Below are 24,091 nucleotides of genomic sequence, written 5' to 3'. Positions count from 1 at the left end.
CATACAATTTTGAAAACTGATAGAAACTTATGGTTTTATATATGTTGGAAGCCACCCAGATTGTTATTATTATAATTATGGAACAGGACGTCCCTATTTTCATCAGAAAGATGTTGCAAGGTATGCAGTTGTGCTTCAGCAGCAACAACAACAAAGACCCCATCACCCCAGATCTCTTCAGTCCTTGGCAGGCACATACCCCCAACATTTCTCTAAAAATAGGAAACACCATAAACAACAACAACAACAACAATTTTACCCTGCCCATCTGACTGGTGTGCCCCAGCCACTCTGGGCAGCTTCCAACATATACAAAAACATAATAAAACTATACAGGGATGTCTTCTAAAGGTTGTATAGTTACTTATCTCCTTGGCTCGGGGGTCACATAACCTCATACCCTCCAACATTTCTCTGATAAATATAGGGATGGCCTAAGGAAAAGGGGGGCATTCCAGGATCAAATCAGAAACTGGGACGGCTTCTGTAAATCTGGGACTGTCCCTGGAAAATAGGGACACTTGTGGGGTCTTCAAGTATGATTTTGGACAGCCTCACTTCTTGCAAAACCCACAAACCTAGAGAAACATACAGATATATAAGAAATACAGGACAGAAAAGAACTGCCATGAAGCTTTGTAGGGGCCCATATCAGACCTTTTTGGGAGGTTGAGGGGAGACTGAAGAATCCCCTCAATTACCCTTGTTATTTAGTTTAGGCACAGATGCAGTGCAGACCCCTACTATTTTCTGTCTCCAGTGTTAGCAGTAGTATGCTGTGAATCACAAGCGGGGAGATTGTTGAAGCACTCTGATCTTGCTTGTGGGCTTTCGATAGTCATGTATCTGACAACTGAAAGCACAGATCCAACAGGACTCTTCTTATGCATGCTTATTGTTGTTGTCTAGTCATTTAGTCGTGTCCGATTCTTCGTGACCCCATGGACCAGAGCACACCAGACACTCCTGTCTTCCACTGCCTCCCGCAGTTTGGTCAAACTCATGCTGGTAGCTTCGAGAACACTATCCAACCATCTCGTCCTCTGTTGTCCCCTTCTCCTTGTGCCCTCCATCTTTCCCAACATCAGGGTCTTTTCTAGGGAGTCTTCTCTTCTCATGAGGTGGCCAAAGTATTGGAGCCTCAGCTTCAGGATTTGTCTTTCCAGTGAGCACTCAGGGCTGATTTCCTTCAGAATGGATAGGTTTGATCTTCTTGCAGTGCATGGGACTCTCAAGAGTCTCCTCCAGCACCATAATTCAAAAGCATCAATTCTTCGGCGATCAGCCTTCTTTATGATCCAGCATCACTACTGGGAAGACCATGGCTTTAACTATATAGATCTCTGCCAGCAAGGTGATGTCTCTGCTTTTTAAGATGCTGTCTAGGTTTGTCATTGCTTTTCTCCCAAGAAGCAGGCGTCTTTTAATTTCGTGACTGTTGTCACAATCTGCAGTGATCATGGAGCCCAAGAAAGTAAATCTCTCACTGCCTCCATTTCTTCCCACTTCTATTTGCCAGGAGTTGATGGGACCAGTGGCCATGATCTTCGGGTGTTTTTATGTTGAGCTTCAGACCATATTTTGTGCTCTCTTTCACCTCTTTCATGTATGCATGCTACATTATGGATATTTATTCTGTTTTATGCTCCTGTTGCTATTGCATACGATATACATGCCAATCTGGAGTTGTTCTGACAGATCTGCTCCCCGCCTACACAACGAGTAAGTATGATTTATTCGGAACATGCGCCAGAGACAATGAATTTGCCTGCATCTTGAAATACCAGGCCAGATCGAAACCACATGGCTCCCTGTAGTGTCTAATCTATTCAAAAGAAGAGGAAGGAAGAGAGATTATTAAATTCAATTTAGCTGCTTTATTTCGCTTTGAAACAGATGTTGAAAAGTGTTTAAATGTATTGCTTTTTTCCCAACTGTTTACACTCAAACATGTCAGTTTCGGCCAAGTGTGCATGTACAATGTAACAAAACCGAGGTAGCAAAGTGAAGTCTACAACTTTAGATTGTAAAAAAGGAGAGCTTTATGTGTTGCCCCACATAAAAATTCTCTGCAAGTAGAAAATGAGAATAACAGGGGAAATATTTTACCTCAGCTTTGCCCCTGCTGTGCTACCTTTCTATCTGAAGGATTGTTTTCTTTCCCCCCTTCTTTCCTTTCATTCTTCCGTTCTCTCTTTCTTTCCATATTGTGGATCATAAAAAAGATGGCACCCCACTTGGGAGTCTGAACTCTGCTATTTATGACATCAGGATTCTATCACTTCATTTCCACGTCAAGCTGCTGGTATAAAGAAGATCCAGTCCTGATTTTCAAATAATCTAATCAACATTTTCCTCCTATCACATAGTCTTGCAGGGGTATGTGCAGGGCTGGATTTAGGGTTGATGAGGCCCTAAGCTACTGAAGGGTCCTACTTGAGTGTAGGACAAGCTCCTGACAACGGGTCCCTTTATATGTCCAGCTGTCCTTTTCCAACAACAAATTGTCTCTGGTTTTTTTGTTGAATATGTGCTATATGGTAATTTATGGACTTAATAGGTATCTAAAGCCATTTGCCACAGTTGCTGCATGTAGGTTTTATTTTATTTGTTTTTAATCTTATATTTTGGAAATGTACATCCAGGTTTTTCCCCGTTAATATTTTTTTTGGGGGGGGGCCCAAGAGAGTGGGGCTGGTTTAGCTTATACGTAAATCCAGTACTGGTTGTGTGGCTGATTTGCAGAAGCACTGACATTCAGAAAGTGCATTTTTGTATTAAATAGTTAGAAGGTGATAAGTAGGTAAAAGATTTTCAATGTTAAAATTTCCAGTGGGTGATGTTTGCCCATTTCTCTGAAGCTGCTAAGGAAAGAATGTTGTGGGGGTATTCTTGAGTTGTGCAAGAATTGTTGACCACATACAAGATTATGGTGGAATCCCGCTGAATTGGGTAAAGTCTGGCACTGTAATGCTTTGTAATAGTGTCCCCAATGACTGGGCAAACCGAAACTGTACTCTTTTATTTCCTCAACAGCAGAAGAGGATCCAGCTGTATGTATTTATTACAGCCAAACTATTGCTAAGCCAAATCTGAATAACAGCATGTAAGAGTTTATTACAAGCCTTTGACTTTTAAGCAAATGAAAGATACTGGTTTTTATTCACCATGGCAACATCACTCTTTTAAAAGCATTGTGTTTCTTATTTGAAGATCACCAAAGGTCAATTTCAAAAGAGGTTTGGATCCCTTTTCACCCAGGAGCCTGAAGCTGCCTTTGAGTCTCCCTTGCAGGACTGATATGAATGTGTGATTGTTGTTAATATTGTTAATGGATGAAAAAGTGATTTAAATGTTGGTTCCAGCCAATGTCGGTTTTTCATTCATTTAATAGACTAATTCAAATGAACAAAAGTCTCTTCCTAAATGGCAAGTAGACAGATGAGTTGCTTGCAGACCTTTTGGATTATTCCCCCCTTTTTGGCTACCTGACCAAAGAAAATAATCTCTAGGCAAATGAACACAACTGTGCTGCACTGGGACATTTCTGCTTCTGATGAATGTTGCTTCTTAAAAAGTCCTGTTTATTTAATCTTTCCCTCTTTGACATTCTTTATTCATCCTTCGAATTCATACAGCTCACAATGAATGACATTAAAAATATCAACAATACTTCCCAAGAAATGTGCAAACATGAATATATTCACAAAACCTTCAAAGACTCCTTTTGTGGAATGATACCTGACGAAAGGGCAGACTGATGGTTTTGGAGACCTTGAGTGAGTTTCTGTTTGGTGTACAATTTTGAACGGCTGACAAGTTTCATAGTGTTAGGTTTGGCAAAAGTGGATTGTATGGCATAGTACAATATTGTTGCATGCCAACCCAATATCCGAGTGGTGCGAGATTTCAGGGGTTCCATGTACTTACCCAGCGTTCTGGCTTCCTTTTGGAAATGAGGCACAGTGGAGCTGTGGTGTCTTAATGATATATGCTTTATTGACACACATATAGACAATCTGAACATACGATGGAAGAGTTCACAGCATTAACACCCCAAGAGGTCCTAATTTATCCCATAGCCACAGCCTTGGACTAAGAAATCAAACAGAAATCAAACATCATGCTGTAACCTTCCCCCCACCAGGTCACATCTTAGCCAAATCTAAAAATCTACCTCAAACTTTGTATTTGTCTTCTAACTTCTTGATAAATAAATGCTGTTGGACTTGAATGCTGGTTTTGGAATTAGAACAACTCCCCAAATATTTCAGATCTTCCATACATTTCAACATTCAATATTAGTTTGAAAATAGTACAAGAGTCAATTTCAAGTCCCATAATTCCTTTTCAACCTTCCATTCTCCTTGCAACCATCCTGTAGGGAAGACTGAAACGTATTATTAGTAGCAGTAATTTGTGACAGTATTATTGCTGAAGAACATTACAGTCAAATAAAAAAGGTAATTTTCTGTTGTCTGCAGGACAAAGATTCATTTAATTCATTGGTGTAGGGCACCAAGGTTGATCATTTGCTAGTAACGTATTAAAGTTTTCAAGAGCAGCTTATTGTAAAAGATTCAGTCTCAATTATTAAACTCTTACAGCATTTGTTCAGGATGCTAAATTACACTATACTTTTGCTTAATCAGACAAAGCCTCATAAAAGTTCGCACTTTTTGACCTTTTCGCTTGAAAAACGAGAAGTACCTTTTAAATTATTGACTGAATTCTCCAGCACCTGTCACCTGTGAGACACGGTGGACTACTATCAAAAGATAACTCCTCAAAATACAGTGTCACTAAATATTTCATCTTAATGATAATATGGTCTGTTCACAATTTGAACTTTATATCAACCTTTGGAATAGAATTTTGATAAAAGTCATAGGAGGTCCTTGCTCTTTTTGTTCCTTAATTCATTAACTTCAGGTGCTGAGAACAGAAGCCAGGACATTTAAACATGGACCACACAGTTCACTGTTAGTAAGAGATACTGATTACACACCCCCCCCCCAAAAAATCAATTTTAATGTAAAAATTTTAAAATAATCATAATGGAGAGCAAAGTGCATGAAGACAAAATATAACGAGTTTTAATAGGCACAGAGGTATCTCTTGTCCACAGCTGAAAGTAAGAACAATTTCCCTATTAATATAATTGGGAACAGAGTTTGGCCCAAAACGTGTACTTACTAAAATGCATGTTACATGTGTTTGCCGAGTTATCCCTTCTAAAAATTCTGCTCCTATTGGCAAGCATCATTCACATATTTGGAGTTCCCTGTAATTGAAAGCACAGTTATTTTTTATCATTTTATTTAGTTATGATGTTATTATCCTAGGCTTTCTCCACAGAGTTAGTGTTAAGTTGTGGGTGAACATATCAGACGACACAGCGATTCTTCAAACAGCTCTTGTTTATTCACAGGCCAGAACAGAACTAAACTGCAGGGTTCAGCCAGCCTGCTTATATAGAGCTCCACTACAACACAACAGTAACAATTTTCTGTAACTATCCAATCACTGAACGTCACTTTCGATCCCTTATTTGCATATGTGGACCTGAACTATCTACAGTATACCCCTGCTGGCCCAGGGTGAGAACTTCAGTACATAACAGTTAGAATAATAGAATCGAAGAGTTGGAAGGGATCCTGAGAATCATTTAGTCCAGCCCTTTGCAATGCATTTTGTCTTCACAACAGCCCCATGAGTAGGTTTTGCTGAGAGGCTGTGACTAGCAACTTCATAGCTGAGTAGGGAGTTGAACCTATCTTTCCCTAGTACTAGTTCAACAACAACAACAACAAATTTTATTATTTATACCCTACCCATCTGGTTGGGTTTCCCCAGCCACTCTGGGTGGCTCCCAACAGAACAGAATAAAACTTAAAACATTAAAAACTTCCCTAAACAGGGTGGCCTCAGATGTCTTCTAAAAGTCAGGGTGGGTGTTCCACAGGGCGGGCGCCACTACTGAGAGGCCCTCTGCCTGGTTCCCTGTAACCTCACTTCTCGCAGTGAGGGAACTGCCAGAAGGCCCTCGGTGCTGGACCTTAGTGTCCGGACAGAACAATGGGGGTGGAGACACTCCTTCAGGTATACTGGGCCGAGGCCGTTTAGGGCTTTAAAGGTCAGCACCAACACTTTGAATTGTGCTCGGAAACGTAATGGGAGCCAGTGTAGGTCTTTCAAGACCGGTGTTATATGGTCCCGGTGGCCACTCCCAGTCACCAGTCTGGCTGCCGCATTCTGGATTAGTCGTAGTTCCTGGGTCACCTTCAAAGGCAGGCCCATGTAGAGCACATTGCAGTAATCCAAGCGGAGATACCTAGAGCATGGACCACTCTGGTGAGACAGTCTGTGGGCAGGTAGGATCTCAGCCTGCATACTAGATGGAGCTGGTAGACAGCTGCCCTGGACACAGAAATGACCTTCCCCTCCATGGACAGCTGTGAGTCCAAAATGACTCCCAGGCTGTGCACCTGACCTTTCAGGAGCACAGTTGCCCCATTCAAGACCAGGGAGTCCCCCACACCTGTCTCCCTCTGTCCCCCCCAAACAGTACTTGTCTTGTCAAGATTCAACCTCAAACTCTAACCACTACCCCACCAAACATAGAGGAGGAGCCACAGCTCAGTGTCAGAGTATCTGCTTCGCATGCAGTTTCCCAGGTCCCATCCTGGCGTTTCCATGTAGGGCTGAGAGAGGAGTCAGCCTGAAAATCCTGAGCTAGATGGACCAATGGTCTGATCTGTATAAGGCAACTTTTATGTTCCTATCACTCTAGGCATAATGACATTGGGATGCTATCAAATGTGGCAACTCCATGTCAAGTTTGTGGGCAGCAGCCATTGACAGGGACATGAATATGATGTGACAATAATACAAGACAAGTAAATGTGTCAAAATATTATGTGCGTGATGGGTGGGAAGAATTCAAGACAAGTCAGGGGCTGTTCTGCCTCATCTGGGTCTCCTTCAGCCCTGAAGATGGTTTATTAGTGTCCATAAGTGTTCATAGTGCTGTGGTTTTTGAGGCAGAAGAACACATACAAAGTTTGTTTTAAGGCCATCAAATGTGCAGATCCAAGTCAAACTAGAACTCTGTGTATGTGTGTGTGTGTGTGTGTGTGTGTGTGTGTGTAAATAGCTGGCACAATAAGGGATCACTTTCCACAAACTGAATGTCTTACAAGCAAGTAACTTCTCTGTGTAGAAAACTGAATGAATCATAAACACAGTAGGAATTGAGAAATGCATGTTGTACATTTAAGGTTCAATTTACCCGAATTGTTTTCCCCACGCATGATTGTCACACGTCTTCCCAGAGATGAATTTGCACCACAAGATATCTTCTCTGCCCCCCTCAGTGCAGCTGCAGTTACTTAGGCGCTGTTCCTGTGTTTGCAGCAGCTAGAGAAAGTGGTGTTTGATGATCACAGAAACCAGCACAACAGCATGAAAATGCATCTCTATATGCGCCATATGGATTAATTGGCCAAGAATATTCAGAATGCATCATGTACAGATTTTTTAAAATTAAAAACAACAACAATACAACCAGGCTCTATATCACTGCATACAGACAGAGCATAAAACTGTGATTGACTTCACATGCACATGGTAAAACCATCATGTAAAATAAATGTTAATGTTGTTTATACTCCTAACAAACTATGCAAGGGATTCGTAGAATTCCTTTCACAAACAGGTACTTCTGTGTAGGAAATGTGTGCCTTAAAGCGATAGCTATAAGAAACTAAAAACACTCAAGACGCTTCTGAAAAACTCAAAGGTCCCCGGAGTCGGCAGCATTTCCAGCTTTTATATACAACTTCCACGTCTCAGTGTTATTTCTTAAAAGCATTCTCTATCGTCTTTAGGTTTCTACCATTATCCTTTGCCAATGAAACAGGAAGCCACAAATGCATTATGAAATTGCAGCTTTTGACAACTAAGTATATTCTTGTTGTGTTTTTTTTTTATTCCTTTGCTTTTATGTTGTACTTGAGTATCATGTAAATTCCACAAGCAGTGCACATGTTTAAATGGCTTTACAGCTTTTCCACTTCAAAAGCAAAGCTACTGTTACATGGCAACACAAGTCGGGGTAAGCATAAGGCTTCAGCAAGGATCCTTGCTAAAAAAAATAAATGTCTTGATTTCACCTAGTTTTGGCCTTCCAGGCTTGCAGGTAACAAGAACTACTTCTTAATGGACTGTTTAAAACTAGCAAAGTTTTGAGCAACTGCAGCGAGAATACTTCTGGCCCAAAAATGGAAGCAGGAAGAAATTCCAACGGTGGAAGAATGGAGACTGAAATTGACTGAGTACGTGGAATTGGATAAATTAACAGGGAAGATTCGATATCAGTGGGACCAAAAGTTCATCGAGGACTGGGGAAGATTTACAGATTATCTGAAAAGTATAAGTGATGAACAGATAACGCTTGTTGGTTTTCAAGAGACTCTGTGAAAAAATAAGGAATGTTGTAAAAAAGAGAGTAAGATGGAGAGGTGATATTTAAAGGCAATAATAAGTTTAGAAATGCGCTAATAATATAAATGTAAATGGAAGATTGGCAGAGAAACTGAGGGAAGTAAAAAAAAATGAACGTGTGATAAAATGTGATTGGCTGTATAAAATTGTTTGTGAAAATGAATAAATATCAATATAAAAATAAAAAATAAAACTAACAAAGTTTTGGAGCTCCAAATGCTAATCTTACAAAGCTGAAGTCATTTGTATAGGCAAAGCCTTTTCTTAGTGGGTGCAGAAATCAGGTGCCTAAAACGGAATATCTTTAACAGTATCATAAGAATGAATATCTTTCACATCTGGGGACAGAGGAATGATTTACCATGGAAGTAGCTGTGTGTGAGAAGCCTATGTGCACAGGCTTCTCATTCTCAAATGCTCAAGCACTGGGATGGTGAGCTATGTAACCATGAGTGTCAGATCCAATGGCACAGCCAGTGCTTTTTTTTTCTTGGGGGGGGGATGCAGGGGTACGCATACCCCTAAACATTTTGTGAATCTAAGTTTGGCCTCATTGAGGGGCAGTGTTTCAATATGAGTGGGAAAAGGAGAGTGGACTTAAACATTTTTTTAGAAGAAAAGCACTGCCCCTCTAAGCAGAAGAGTCCTTGTACACAATTAAAGCATGAAGGAGGTTAAATTCTCAGCCCCATCTAGTGAAAGGAAGCAAGGCAGCTTCACCAGCTTGTGCATTTAAAACATTTATCCACACAGCACATGTGAGGGCATGACCTATTTAAAAAGATGGCACTCCTAATTCACATATATAGAGAGGGGGGGATGCAGTTAAAATATCGTACAAATACATATAAACAACTCGACGATCCCTTCATTCTTTAATATTATAGTATCCAAATATTGACCCAGCAGTTTACAAACAAACAACAGCCCTATTTTCCTCACTCTTCCTCCACACACCCCAGACTGGAGAAGATGTGCTAATGAACTGAGGCAGAAACACAATCTCATGAATGTGAAATAAAATCCCACTATGTTCAGCTGGGGGTAAGTATTTTGAGGACTGCAGGCAGCTTCAGGTGGTGTGGTGTTAACAAGAATTTTTTTAAGTATTGGGAGCATAGCTGTCAACTTTTCCCTTTTCTTGCAAGGAATCCTATTCGGAATAAGGGAATTTCCCTTTAAAAAAGGGAAACGTTGACAGCTATGACTGGGAGTGGGGTTTGGGCAACGGGGTGGGACTCAGGCAGCAAAATGTCTCAGGCAGGCGCTGCCTCCGTGTCTGCAATGTGCAAGACTTGGTCGTGTTTCTAAAGGAGAAGGATCAGGCCTTGAAGTAACACAATAGACAACAATGAACTGGGGCGAGGAAGTCCCAGAATTCTGCAGACATAAAGACCTTTTCATGAGAACTTTTAAGCAAGGAAGTACACCATGACAATTGATACGAGTGGGGGGTGGCGGGTTGGGAAGGACATGTCATCACTCCCGCGGCATTGATGAAAACAATAAGCACTTCCTGGTGCCAACAGTCAGAACAAATGTGTGAAATGTGGGTGGCGGAGGGAGGGGGGGGCAGCTATTACCATATTGCATCAGGAGAACCTCAAATAAACCGGAGGGCTCCAGTCAATATTTGTGTAAGGAAACATGCTGCTGCCTCGATTCCACTCCACTTGACAAATGAAATTCTTCAGCGACTTTATAGCCGCTGTGTCAAAAGAAGATATACTCCAAGTTTGGCACCCTCTTTTCTCATGCAAATGCAGTGCATCGCAGCGCCGATCTCTCTCATTGTGAGGGCTCCGTCTCCATTTCCCTCAGCCCCAGTTCGAGGCTGGCACAGCTGCTGGAATTTACCTCACACTGAGGAGGGAGGGCGGCTTTCTGCTCTGCAGCTGTGGCGTTCCCAGGCGGACAATGGTCGGCTGGAGCACACTGCATTAGGAGAGATTATTGTTCCATTTAGCCCCTATACAATTTGTGCGCGTTGTTTTGTGTGTGTGTTTTTTTATTTTATTTTTGAAAGCACTCAGTGTATCACTTGCTTCCCATGTTATTTGTCAGGGGGCAGCCTCACCCAAAGCTGGGCACACGGACACAAATGGAAGGGCAGCTGTACCTCCAGCCATCCCGGTAGGGGGGAAAATACAAACATTGTTGAGGAGAAATTGGAGGGTTGGTTGCTTTTCAAGGCGCACGGCCTCCCACCTGCCCTCTCCCAGCCGCCTATTTGTGAAGGCCTGGTTGGCTTTCCTTCACGGTCGCTCCTTGAATTCCTCTCCTTTTTTTTTCTTTCAGCAAAGTGTAGAGTAGCTAGAAAGGGTTTTTGGTTTTTTTCCCAGGGAGAGCTGTCTGCCATGATCGGGTTTTGAAATGTGTGTTTTAAGTTTGTACTTTAGGGCTGCCAAATCCAAGGAAAGTTTCTCAAGTTGTGGATTTACCACTGCCTTCTTCAAGCAGGTAAGGGACGTGGGTGGCGTTGTGGTCTAAACCACAGAGCCTAGGACTTGCCGATCAGAAGGTCGGTGGTTCGAATCCCCACGACGGGGTGAGGTCCCGTTGCTCAGTCCCTGCTCCTGCCAACCCAGCAGTTCGAAAGCACGTCAAATGTGCAAGTAGATAAATAGGTACCTCTCCGGCAGGAAGGTAAATGGTGTTTCCGTGCGCTGCTCTGGTTCACCAGAAGCGGCTTAGTCATGCTGGCCACATGACCCAAAAGCTGTACGCCAGCTCCCTTGGCCAATAAAGTGAGATGAGCGCTGCAACCCCAGAGTCAGCCACGACTAGACCTAATGGTCAGGGGTCCCTTTACCTTTACCTCTTCAAGCAGGCAGGGACCACCACCTGTTGCAAGAAGGCATTGATCACCTCTCCAGTCCAGCCAGCTATTCCCTCCCTGCTGGGGTTTTTTCATCCAAAGGCCCGGAAAGTAAGTGGTCGCCCTCACTGATCCAAGCACATTGTCCACATTTTTGAGCCTGACAACTACCATTATAATTGAAGATTATAAAGAAAGGGTTATGAAATTCTGACTGCATGAAAGGACTGGGTATTTTCTTTATGTTTGATGTCAGGCCATAAACAGGGCCCTGGACCTCTGCACACCTCTTGTGTGAACCTAACCCTTTAAAAAACCTACATTGTCTTATCTTTAGGGTTTATCTGTATGTATATGTATAAGTGCATGTAAAGGTCTTTCCTGCTTTCTATAAAAATGCACTATAACCTGCTTGCATAGTTATTTTCTTGCGGGCAGTGGGGGAAGCAGGTTGAGCCCCTGCTTTTTCTAAATCAGACATGGGCTATGATTTATATGACTGAGCACTTCAAGCGCTGGTGGGCAGCTTTGAGAATAAGAGCATCTATCATTCTCTAACTCAGGGGTTACCAAACTGTGGTCTGCAGAGTGGCAGTGGGCCATGACCTTCACTCAGGTGGTCCACAGCATATCTGTGGATTTGTGGTTGGAGTTAGAAGATGGCCACATCCATCCCATTAAATATTCATAATGATTTTTAACAGTATTTTTTATTACTCAATTTATTCCTTCTGTCACTGTATTACAGGGAGAACTCTGTAGCAGCCATGCAGCGTCCAGTGCAGCAAACTGCAATTGCTACAGGAGGCATAAAAATAATTAAGTGGTCTGCCAAAGTCCTCAGCCATTCTCAAGTGGTCTGTGGGGTGAAAAGTTTGAGAAGAACTGCTCTAACCGCAAGCCTCCTGAGTTGCTTTCATGTCAAAGGAGCCCCTAACCACACCTTGTTTCCAAGGAAGGAGGCTTCAGATTGATAAGGACCTCTGTGTGTGCAAAATCCTGAAGAGAAGGTAAACTGCTGAGGAAATCGGGAACTTCAAACTAGCCTCCCTCTCAAATCAGGCTGCAATGAGGATGAGATCCATCGACTGGGGATAGGAAGAGTCCTGCATAAGAGAGTTTTAAAAATTATTATTACACCAGAGAACTGAAACTGTTTTCAGGAGTAGCTACAAGTTTGATCTGGGAATCTGGTCCAAATCACACCTATGTCATGAACTCACTAGGTGACCTCAGGAAAGTCAGACCTTCTCAGCTGCAGCTCCACCTCTCCTCACATATCCAGTCTTCTTTTTTGGCGACCACTCGTGGCTAAGTAAGATTGTCTTCCATGAACACAGTCTTAATAGTGTGTCCATAAGTGACTGTGGAGGGCAATTCTGGATCCACACATCCTTCCACAGTGGGGACATAGGTTTCCAGGGGAGGAGTTGATCACGGTGAGGATTTGCCAAATGTGCCTTCCTCTCAGCTTGTTGCTCCCTCTCATCCTGAGTTTGCTTCTTCAAAGTCCATGATGCCTTTTGTAGAGGCTGTTCTCTAACTGGAGCACTCACAAGCCAGTGTTTCCCAATTTTCCATGCTTATACTGCATTTTTTTAGATTTGCCTTGAGAGAGTCTTTAAACCTATTTTTTCTGTCCACCTGTATTTCACTTTTCATTCTTAAGTTGGGAATAGAGTCATAGCTCTGAAAGACAATAATCAGGCATCTGAAAAACATGACAGGTCCAACAAAGTTGATGCTGAAGAATCATTGCTTTGACACTGGTGATCTTTGCTTCTTCCACTACACTGACATTGGTTTGCCTGTCTTCCCAAGTGATGTGTCAAATTTTTCAGAGACACCACTGATGGAATCTTTCGAGGAGTTGGAGATGGCGTTTATAAGTGGTCCATGTTTCACAAGTGTACAGTAAAGTTGGTAGTGCAAGAGTTTTGTAAACAAGCATTTTGTTTTCCCTGAGAATGTCCCAGTCCTCAAACACTCTGAGCTTCAACTGGGAGAAAGCTGCATTTGCAGAGCTCTGACAATGCTGGATTTCAGTATCAGTGTCGGCCCTTGTGGAAAGATAACTGCCCAGGTAGGAAAAATCATCAACATTTTCCAACATTACACCATTAAGTTGGATTTGTGGCACCATGGAGGGGTTGATTTGTGCTTGTTGGTATAGCCAAGCTTTCTGTAAGCTTCTGTGAAGGTATTTAGGATGGTTTGGAGGTCATTCTCTGAGTGTGCACACACTATGTTGTTATCAGCATATTGACGACAATCTCTCACATATCCAGTATGCAAATAATACCGGTAATACTAGCTTACTTTGTGGAGCTGTTACAAGGTTAACTGAAATAATTTACATGAAGTACTTTGAATTCTTGAAAGCACTCTGCAAATGTGATTATTAAATGAGAATAGTCATACTGGGCTTTTAAAATAAAATATCCTATTATTTTTAATAAGAGAAATAATTCTGAAGAAAATGAATTCCAATGAAAAATATAAAAGACTCCTGGTTTGTGCAGGGATAGCTTTCCTATGTTGACTTCTTCCTGGAGAAAGTCTGTGGGAGAAGGATTTCCCTGGATCATTGCCAAGGGCAGTAACATCCTGGATTATCTTCCTCTGGTTATTCCCTGAACCATAAATAGAGTAAACAGTTCCCATAAATAGTTTACAAACAGATGCTCATGCAGTGCACTGTGCAAATGTACACAATCTGTGTGAAAATTAGGAAAGTAAATGAACATAGTTAAACTGAGGTTCTGTTTAACCACACCAAACCATGATTATGAAAGCTTAAACTATGGTTTTGCAGTGAATGGACTAAACATGCTTTGTGATTAAGCAAGAGCCAGAATAAGAAACTATGGCATGCAATAGGCTTGCAAACCATGTTTCTTCTGTAACTATTTTTTTAAGAGAAATCCTATGGCAAGATCCACTGGGATGAGCAGTTTAGCATGGAGCAGATCTCAAGCTCAGTGGGCTGATTCCTTGATCAACTGGGCTCAGTCAGAATTAAGTCCCCAAACCCAGGCTAAGCTAAAGATATGCTGGCATAATTTGCTCATCCATGCGGGGTGCAGGTTGCCAAAAAGGGGTGTTATGGGGGCACAACAGGGGCAGGACCAGAACTTGGGGACTTAGGCTGAATCCTAAAACCTGTTCAGCTCAGTCATGCGACCTGGCAACCCAGCATAGAACACTATTTTAAATGTTTGTTTTCCTTCTGCCAGACTTTGACAGAGCAGTAGCAGCTGCCTTGGTGCTGAACAGGGTTGGGATCTGATGTAACTTTACCCTACCTTAATTTTCAGGGGTTTGCTTTATACCAGCTTCTTGTGCATAAGATTGTTCCATAACAAGCTAAGAACATCATTTGGGTCCTTACCTATGGTTCATGCAAACCAAGGTTTCTGTAACTGAGCCACTATTTTTTTTCCATGAACATGGAATTGGCAAACTAACTGAGTTCAGCTGTTGGGATAAGGTGCATCATAAACCATCTATTTGCTGGGCAGTGAGAGCCATAATGGGCCATGTTGGACATAACATTTAATCATGGTTTAGCATTATATGCATGAGCCACACAAATCTCTGGCTTGCTCCCACCTTCTCCCCTTTCATCCTCTGGCATATTCTAGAAGTTTGAAGCATAAGCAATCACCATATATCCAATCTTATGATTAAGTGTTGGTGGTGAACCTGTGGTCCTTCAGATGCTGCTCCAGATGTTCGTTATCCCTGACCACTGACCAAGCTAGTTGAGGCTGATGCTAACAACATCTGGAGGGTCACAAGTTCCTGGTTCCTCTTTTAGATGTCCCTCTTGTCCACCTGCCCTCTTCCCAACCATTCAGAAGAATGAGATTGCACCAGGGACATTACATACAGAAAAAGGTTTGGAAACTGCACATTCCAAGTTATTCCACACCATTAAGTTTATTTGTGTGTAACTTACATAGCAAAATCTCATAGCTAAGATTTCAGAGTGAACTTTAGCCTTCCTGTTTTCCCCTCTCAAATCCACGATTTCACTCAAACAAGATGCAAGGAAGTTTCAGAAAAGGCCTGGGAACCCAAGGATGCAAAACAAAGTTTGATGACATGAGAACTCAATAAATGACAGTCTTCAAACTCCAATCAGGATTCTGAAAAACAACCCTGCTGTCTGAAGGGAAACGGGGCCTCAGGAAGGATATAGTTATAGGCTGGGACTGGCAAAGGGCATTGTCTTTAGCACTCCAGTTTATGATTTCAGGCATATTATTGCTAAAAGACGGCTTATGGGGATAGTGTTATTTGCATTTGTTTTATTTCTGTTTAATCTTACGATATCCTGAGGCTGTGTACTTCTGCATTTATTACAGAGTCCACAGTGCCAACCTTTGACAATATTTTTATGCTTCTGCCACATGAATCAAAATCAAACAAACATACTTGTTGCTCCGTGAAGCCTTTTGACAACCCATATATTCAAACAGCTAACGGGCAAAGTGCTCTCAGGCTGCACACCAGAAACTCAGTGGCAATTCAGAAGATAAATCACCCTTTGTGGTTTGCACAGTCATCCAACTTTTGCCTCTTATAAACCAAGTTATTGCCAAGGGCCTCTGCTGAGCGTTGTGAGATTTCAGGGGGTCTTGACACTTATCCAGGGTTTGTGTTTCCTTTGGAGAAATGAGGCACAGCAGAGAATGTATCTTAAAGGTATATGGTTTTATTTATACCTATGTACAACTGAGTCTACTGCAGAGAGAGTTCAGAGCATTCAGCATGTCAAGAGAGGCTTGCTTCCTGCAGGTGTGCAGCACTGGAGTCCAGGGCAGCCAAAATGCCATCTCTGTGTCTCTGCCCCAGTTTGTCTCCACCAGCCCACCAAGAGTTCAGCCCGGTGCCCCTTTCCCCCCACTATTTAGGCCCCTTGCAAAAAGCCACAGTTGTTCCTGGAGCCTACGCCATTGCTTATTGTAACCCTGGAAACCTCTTCCCTCCCAACTCTGCCATTGGACAGAGTCTTGGCTAATGAGACAACCATTATCTTCTCTTAAAGGCCTATCCTCCAGTCAAATGCCCCAGTTTGGAAAAACTTGCTTGAATTCTCACACTGACACCAGGTGAAGTCTCCTAGCATTTACAACTTCCAAATATTTAGCAATCTCTGATATTTGCTAACTCTAGGACTTCTGGATGCCTTTGCACCCACAAACTCTGGAACCTGAACACATAATACTATATTGAAAAAGATGCAAAAAACCCTCCAAAACCTTTTCTCTGGAGGCAGCCACCAGGCAGAAGAAATCTGGGTGTGCAATGAAACATTTCTCAACTTTCTTTTTAAAAAAAGTCTGTTTGCAGAAAACAGAGTTAGAACTTTCATAGAGTTAGAAGCACTATTGTAATGATACACACATTCCTGCTATAGTAGCCAGCCAATGAGGTCTTGCAGATTTCTGTACTGCTTCGAAGAGTACCTGGGGAAAGCTATAGTGAACTTCCCGTGGTGTGAGCATCTCTCTCTTTCTGATACTCCACAGGATCTGGTGTTCAGTGGCATGCCTCGGGACACAACGAGGTTCCATGTAACCCTCATAGGTAACAACCACAGATTCATCTTATGTGAATCTGTCAAAGTCCCCTTTAAATAGAACTCTATACATTTGAGTGTGACTGCTGTAGGCTGTAGGGAGTGCTATCATTTGGTCAGCTAGGCCAGGGTGTAGACCTCAGAGAATCTCTACCTGTGTGCTAAAAGGGATATAGGTCAAAGGGCCACACACAATGCTAATGCTCAATGTGATCCTAAGCACTTTCCCGCTTTCCTTCCTGTTGCAATTTCTCATGTCCCCTGAAAAGCAGAATCCAATCTGAGGAGGCAGCAGGAGAGAAAATGGGTCTGCAGCCACCCACCACCCATGGACTGACAAGAGCTGCTTTCTGCTTGGAAATGGGACTCTTTGGATCCCAGCCATTGTTTACAAAACATCCTCGTTTTGTCACTGTATCATGTACAAGATGGAATAAGAGAAAGAAAGAAAATGCAACCTGCCACACTGATGAGCACTTAGCTAATATAAAATAAAAGACCAGTGCAAGTTGTTTGGTACATTAAATAGCACTTTCCTCTTAACACTCCAAAATTGAAATGAAAGCCGAACGGTTTTATTCATAAAGTTTATAGGGCTCCAATATTAGAGGAACAATATGGGCCAAGGCACACTGTGCATCTGAGATTTGTCTTGATGTGGCTCATTTATTTTAATTTGGGTCTGTCAGCAGGGGAAGGGGGGGGGAGGAATAATTAAACTTGTGACTAGCATGGAGAAACATTTTAAGTTCCAACACTGTAGTTTGATACCCAGTAGTTTCCCAATATTTCTTCCATCTGTCAGATCAAAGTCTCACAAGCACAGTAATTCGTTCATGCTCTGATTAATTAATTCACACAATGAGATGGCAATTGTAATGCTTTACATATTACATAAATCAGTTAACTTCAGTCGGAATTATTTCTCTCTACTAAACCAGTCAGCACACTTAAAAAAACAGAAACAAAAAATTAACAGTGCAATTCTATGCCTGTATGCTGAGAAGTAATCCCTGTTGGGTTCAATGGGACATGGGTGGCAATCCTACACTTACTTACCTGGGAGTAAGCCTCACTGAAGTCAGTGAGACTTAGTAGACATATATAGAATTGCAATGGAAATTATAGGCAAGTTTGTATATGATTACAGCCTTAGTATGGCCAGTCTTTTACACCCAGAATGGTCATGTGATGAGGGCTCTGTAGTAAGGAGCTAAAAAGCTTTGGACAGCTGAGGATAACTCTGTGGGCTATTGCAAAGGCTTGGATTATATAATTCAATATTTTAACAAGTAAATCCAAGCACAGCTCGTATGGAGGCACAGTGGAAAAGCAGGAGAAAAGCTCCAAGGTTTGCATAAAGTTTGTTTGTGTTAATGTATATATGCAATTTTAGAAATAATTTAAATACAAATACAATTTTTCTTACCATATTGGGGGAAGACTGATTAGGTGACCCCAGTCTTCTGAGAATGGTGAATGGGCAACTTCAAGGCCACTGCTCTATTTTCTTATGATGCTTAACACTCAAATTAGCTTTAGACCAGGCAGCCCTTCAAATACAGTACAGGACTGTCCTTCATAAAGTAGGATACCACCCTACCGCCTGAAAACTTTGCACCAACCACTTTTTGCTCAGTGCCTGGTGGTGAATGCAAGTTGCTTCTCCTTTGTCAGGCACTGTGTATTGTCAACACTGCTGCTGTGCTGAAGTCATTTTCTGCTGCCAGTAGGAATGTCTGGCTCTTGTCTGTTTTGTTTTCTCACAGGGTCTCCTTTTTCCAATCTTAAATTCAGTTCTCCACATTCCCACATCAGTTTGTGACTTTTTTAATAGAAAAATTCCTCATGAAAATTCTAGCGCAATTTTCTCCTAATACACACGTTTGTATTCAATTGTATGGAGATCCCCAAACCCTGCCCACCTCTACAAGGTTCCAAAGTGGTGTTCTGGATCCTAGTTATTCTTATCATTGCTGTTTATTATTGTGTGGTCCAGACTGATGCAGTGGAAAGACTGTTTGGTTTGGACCTCAAAGACCCATGTTCTTCAGATCAGCCACAAACCTTTGCGGCCACATCACATATTGCCCACATCTGTTTTCCTATCTGTCAAAAGGACAATTGATGCCCTATGTCATGGGGTTGTTGCAAGGACTGGGTGAATTAATTATTGCAAAAGTTTAGTAGTGTCTTCAAGAACACATTTACCAAGAGTAAATCCTACAAGAACTTCCTGCCAGTAAACCACTATCTCTGCAAATTAAAACAAAAAACCCACCATTGCACTTTGTCAGATGTCCTAAGTTAATTAATCTGGGTGCATTAATTGACAAGTGCATTGGGAGCCCTTTCTTCAAATTCTGCCATTGCAAACAAATTCCAAATGGTACACAAACATATAAAGTGAATAATGAAAAATATGGCATTCCATTCTGATGGGCTAATAAAAACTGGCATGCCTAATTAAAACACCCCAACGGGGGCAGATTGGCAAGCTGTCGCACTTGCTTCCTTTCCAAATGCCAGACGATAATTGCCCCACTAAATCCACACAAAACATAAAAAACAAGGAAACAAGATTATGCCAGGCATGAAACTGTCTGGAAAATTGCTCAGCAGTGTTATTGAAAATTCATTTTGCTCGCTGAGTTATTCAGCTAATATGATTATCAGTGTTACATCCAAAAAGTCTGATCATAGCACTTGTGAATGCACTGCAATATCACTAATACCATGGTAATTCTATCACTGTCCTCTAATATTGGCACCATGATACATCTCCTCCCCCACCTTTTCCTAATAAAAAAAAAGTCAAACAAATCACCTATGCCTTGTAATGTATTAGGAAGGTAATACAGCTGAGAGGTGTATACTAATAATTATTTTCTCTACTCCCTAACTTTGCTATGCCATTCTATGGTTGCTGTAGGAGCACATTAAAATAGTGCAGGAGATGCTTAACCCTTAGTAACTAAGCCCAGAAATTAGGACAAGCTGAACATCAAGATGACTGAGCTCTACAACAGATGAAATGCTTACATGCAATAAGATGCAGAGTTTAAATGATGATTATTTTTTAAGGAAGAGCAACTTTATTTGGCTGCTCTTAATGAGCCCCTAGAAGATTATTTTAAGTGTGGGGGAAGAGGGACGGGGTGGAAATTTTTATTATTCCTTTGCTGCAACATCAGCAGGAAGGAGCTTCCCCAGAAAGTCACGTTCCTTTTGTTTATTTGAAGGCAAGGGTCTCCTGTTGCGTAATTCTTTTGTTTCCACTGGTGTAATCTGCGGTGCACATGGGAGTCAGACAATATAGATGACTCCATGCTGAACACATAGATTTCTCTCTCAAGATGTTGTTGTCCCTTCACTGGCCTGCATCCAGTTTTAGTATTCAGGTTAAAAAGAGAGAGAGTAAAGAACAATAGGGACAGATTTAGAAACCGTTGGGAAAAGGAGTCTATCGCACTGTCCATCCCCGCCCTTTGAAACTACACCCAGAAGGCAGTTTCCCTTAAGTTTCTCAGTGATCACCCCCCAGCACTGAAGAGGGGTCTGTGTAACCAGCTGATTGACATCTGGCTAACCTTTCACATATTATTTGCACGTCCAAGGAACTCTGCTGAAAGCAAAGTTTATGGTTACGATAATACGAGCATTTGAAGTTGCAAACAACCTCAGTGGACCATTTGTTTTTGGCTTCGGTGAGAGCTGGATTGCACCCAGGCCTTTAGGCTGCAGAGGTTAGGGTTACCAAATCAACTCTGCATTAATATTACAGTAAGAAATGTCTGGGGAGGGATCATGGTGTTGCTGGGGAGTCTGCTATTAAGGAATTCGCCAGAGCTGTAGAGCCGAGGAATATCAGAATGGCAAGAAGTTTGGGGAATCTTGGATTCGGCACAAAATACCCTGTGCTTAAGCACATCGGCTTAATGGATTTGGAAAATGGCGAGTCCTCATTTCTTTGACTCTAAAAACTAGCGCATACTTAGTGTGACCTTAAGACAGATGGAAAGAATCTTCACACAACGAAACATTCTTCTTGTTTCCATGCACATGTGAACAGTTGGGTGCAGGATAGTTTGGAAAACAGCCATTTTAAATTAAAATGTAAGTAATAGCCAACAAACATATTTTAATTACACAGCAATGAATTATTATTTTTTAAGTGTATTTAGTGAAAATGGCAACTTAAGCCAGCGTAATTTAGACCAGTGTACACTCCCCAAAGGGACATTCTGGGGGAGTGTGTGAGAAGGCAAGGAGAGATGAACACCTATTCCCAACTCTTTTCAGCTCAGTCATGTGACCTAAAGCCCAATGCTCAAAACTCTGGCCCACACTCAGCATTGCCCTGTGCCTCTATTCCACGTGCCTTGGTTTCCTTCTGCAGATTGTTTAGTGTTATGTATTGGGATCTACTAGTGCTGTTGTCCTTCCAAAGCCTTAAAAATAAAAGGTATTTTAAAAAACAGCCTCTCCCAGAGTCTCCTGAACAGAGTTTGGCATAGGGGTAACCTATGCTGGCATACATCACGCTGGTGTAAATTATACTGCATTCCTACAGTTTGGAATTGCACCGTTATTCCTACAGTTTGCCAACTCGCTTCATTAACACTGTGCGACACTTGCCAGAACTGATCTCCAAATCGCTGCTGTTCAAATAAGTTTCAGTCTATGGAGGCTTCTCTAGGCGGAGTATCAGATGCTTCCAGAATGGGGAGGGAGGGATGAATTTGCAAATGCGTTGCTGAGATATTGCAAACAGGACATTGGCAACAGGTGGTTTGTTTGTTTTTACTTATTGGATCTCCCCCAGAAAGGGTAAATCTGGATTAAATGGGGCAGGGGTGGGAATACGAGCCGTCATTTTGATGCCAGCTATGTCGTGTGGGTGGTGCAAAAAGGCTTACACACATGGCAAGCATCTATCCCACAATAGCACCTGCCTGGAAGCATCTTCAGTTTCTCTGTCTCTCTTTTTGAGGGGGAGGAAGCAGGTGTAAGGCAGTTTCTTTCAGGACATGGCTTTCTGCTCAAGAGAGCCAGGATTTTTTATCAGCCACTCTTCTCCTCTGCACCCACGTTTTTGCCCAAAGTTGCATCACTCTTTAATAATATCAGATGAGCAGACAGGATAACTTCTTCCTGATGAAGGTGTAACATGGAGGGGGAAGGGATTAGGAAGCAATAGTCGTATGTATGTTTGTGTGCCTCAACAAGATATCTCTGGCATGCCCCCAGCAGCATCAAGATAAATAAAGTGATAAATATGTTCAGAATAAGTAGCTGTTACATTTCACTCAACCTTCTCACTTCTTCTCACATTACATCTAGTCAGACACAGAATATTTCGCTGAAGCACCTCCAGGGCATTCAGACCCAAATCATCACATCTGCACACAACTTTGGACAAATAATAAATTGAATCTGCCAGTATCTTAGTCTGCATTTCGAATGCTGGGAAAACACTTAACTTCAGCTAATATAAGTGAGCTCTAGTGTCACATCTGTTCCTTAAATCTTCTCCTGTGATTCTCAGGGTCTCTTAAGTCATTAAACAAAAGTAAGCAAACTGACGTGGGCTCCGTCCCCTGTGCACCACAAACCTCAGAAGTAGAACAAAACACGGGGGACAAAGACTTGCAAAGGCCAACACAAACAAGGTTTAAAGGCTGAGCTAGACATTGCATTATAGTACACAAACACATGTTTTCAAACCAGCATTTGTCAAAATAGCAGAAATGCAGGGGCAACTGGGCAGTTAGAGTGGAGTATCAGGAAGGAAAGAGGAAAAGGTACTTAACCCTTGTGTACCTCCTGGCTCTGCTTGCAGGTGGTACCCAGTTCATTTCCCCCTCAGCTGGGCTTATTTCTCATTTGGTGCCCTAGCTGGGGAGGGATCCCATTTTAAATGTCTTGGAGCATTTGCAAGGAAGAACTGGCAGGTGAGGAAGGGTTAAGCAACTCTGGACTCAGCTACACTAGTAAAGAAAAAGCATTCTATGTGTGTTATAACACTGTGACACCAGATGGCGCTGTGGAGTCCCGTCTTTCGCCAATGTGATTTCCCATTATGAATTTTACAACACGTTTTCCTGAAATGCATTTTTTGGTGTGTGTAGATCCACCCTGTCTCTTCCACCCACCGTTCCTCTATTGCGCATGTTCCCAAACCTCAAATTAATGTCTTGAGGAAACACGCTCCCCACTCTCTCTCTCTCTCTCTCTCGTTCCATTTTTTTCATGAATATTCCTCCCAGAATGCCCTCAGACGTCTTCTAACACATTTCAAAGGGTTGTCGAGAGGACAAAATGGGATAGGCACAACGCAGTTGAGATTCCTGCATTGCACAGGGTTGGACTAGATGACACTCGGGTCCCTTCCAACTCTGCAATTCTGTGATTGTGTGCAGCTGAAACTCCTTGAAGGACTAGGAGACTAAATCCTTCTTATGTGAGAATATGGCTTGCGTGTCAGGGTGTGGTGGTGATGGGGAAGCCAGAGGATGGAGTGACTATTTACAATGCTACCCCTTTGAGATAAGGTTTGTAGTGTGTTTGGTAGTAAACATAAGGAGATCGTTTTTTGCCTGAGAGGTGGTGGAAAGCAGCCTCTGGCTTTGAGCCAGTTGGAGGAAGAGGAGGAGGAGGAGGAGACCCGATGGCATTTTGCAGCTGCCGGTAATACTGCTTTGCAACTTCCCCCTTCTAGGGAAAAGCAATATTTGCTTTTGCTTAGTGGATCTGAAAGCAGTCCACCGAGAGGTAGATGCAAGATGAAAAGGAAACTTCAACTTGCTGAGTGTTCTATATAATTAATGTACTTAATCTGGCATTTGTGATGAGCTGTGTCCCACTGACAGTAAGTCAAGGCTATGGAGAGGGGTGAAATATGTGGTTAGGTGAACAAAGTTAATGAAAGCTCATTACCGGATTTTGCTGCTATATATATATTTATATGTATGTTATTCATTTAATTTCGTTCTTGGGATGCTTTCGTCCCTGGTGTAATATCATTAACTTAATGGAGTCAAAATGCTGGATTCATTTGGCTTTGCATTGCAGGTTGTACAAATGGCTTTTAGACGCCAGTGGGTTGTTTTGGCAGTAGTTTATTTAAGGGGGCTTTTTTTAAGGAAGGGAGAGACCATTGATAGAGGATATGAAAGAAG

General features: G+C 42.1%; 1 long non-coding RNA gene across 1 annotated transcript; it reads right to left on the bottom strand.

Annotated features, from left to right (window-relative positions):
* Window positions 1–1,712: 1,712 nt before the first annotated feature.
* On the bottom strand, window positions 1,713–2,214 carry LOC308476037. The gene is made up of 2 exons (XR_013985651.1): window positions 2,110–2,214; window positions 1,713–1,825 (listed from the first exon to the last, which is right to left on the bottom strand). It is a non-coding gene; the product is annotated as an uncharacterized lncRNA (long non-coding RNA).
* Between the last annotated feature and the right edge of the window lie 21,877 nt (window positions 2,215–24,091).

This window comes from Podarcis pityusensis (genome assembly GCF_964106645.2).
Source record: "Podarcis pityusensis genome assembly, chromosome: 4".
NCBI classification, from domain to species: Eukaryota; Metazoa; Chordata; class Lepidosauria; order Squamata; family Lacertidae; genus Podarcis; species Podarcis pityusensis.
Note: the sequence above shows the minus strand (reverse complement) of the source record. Positions and strands in the feature narration are given on the sequence as shown.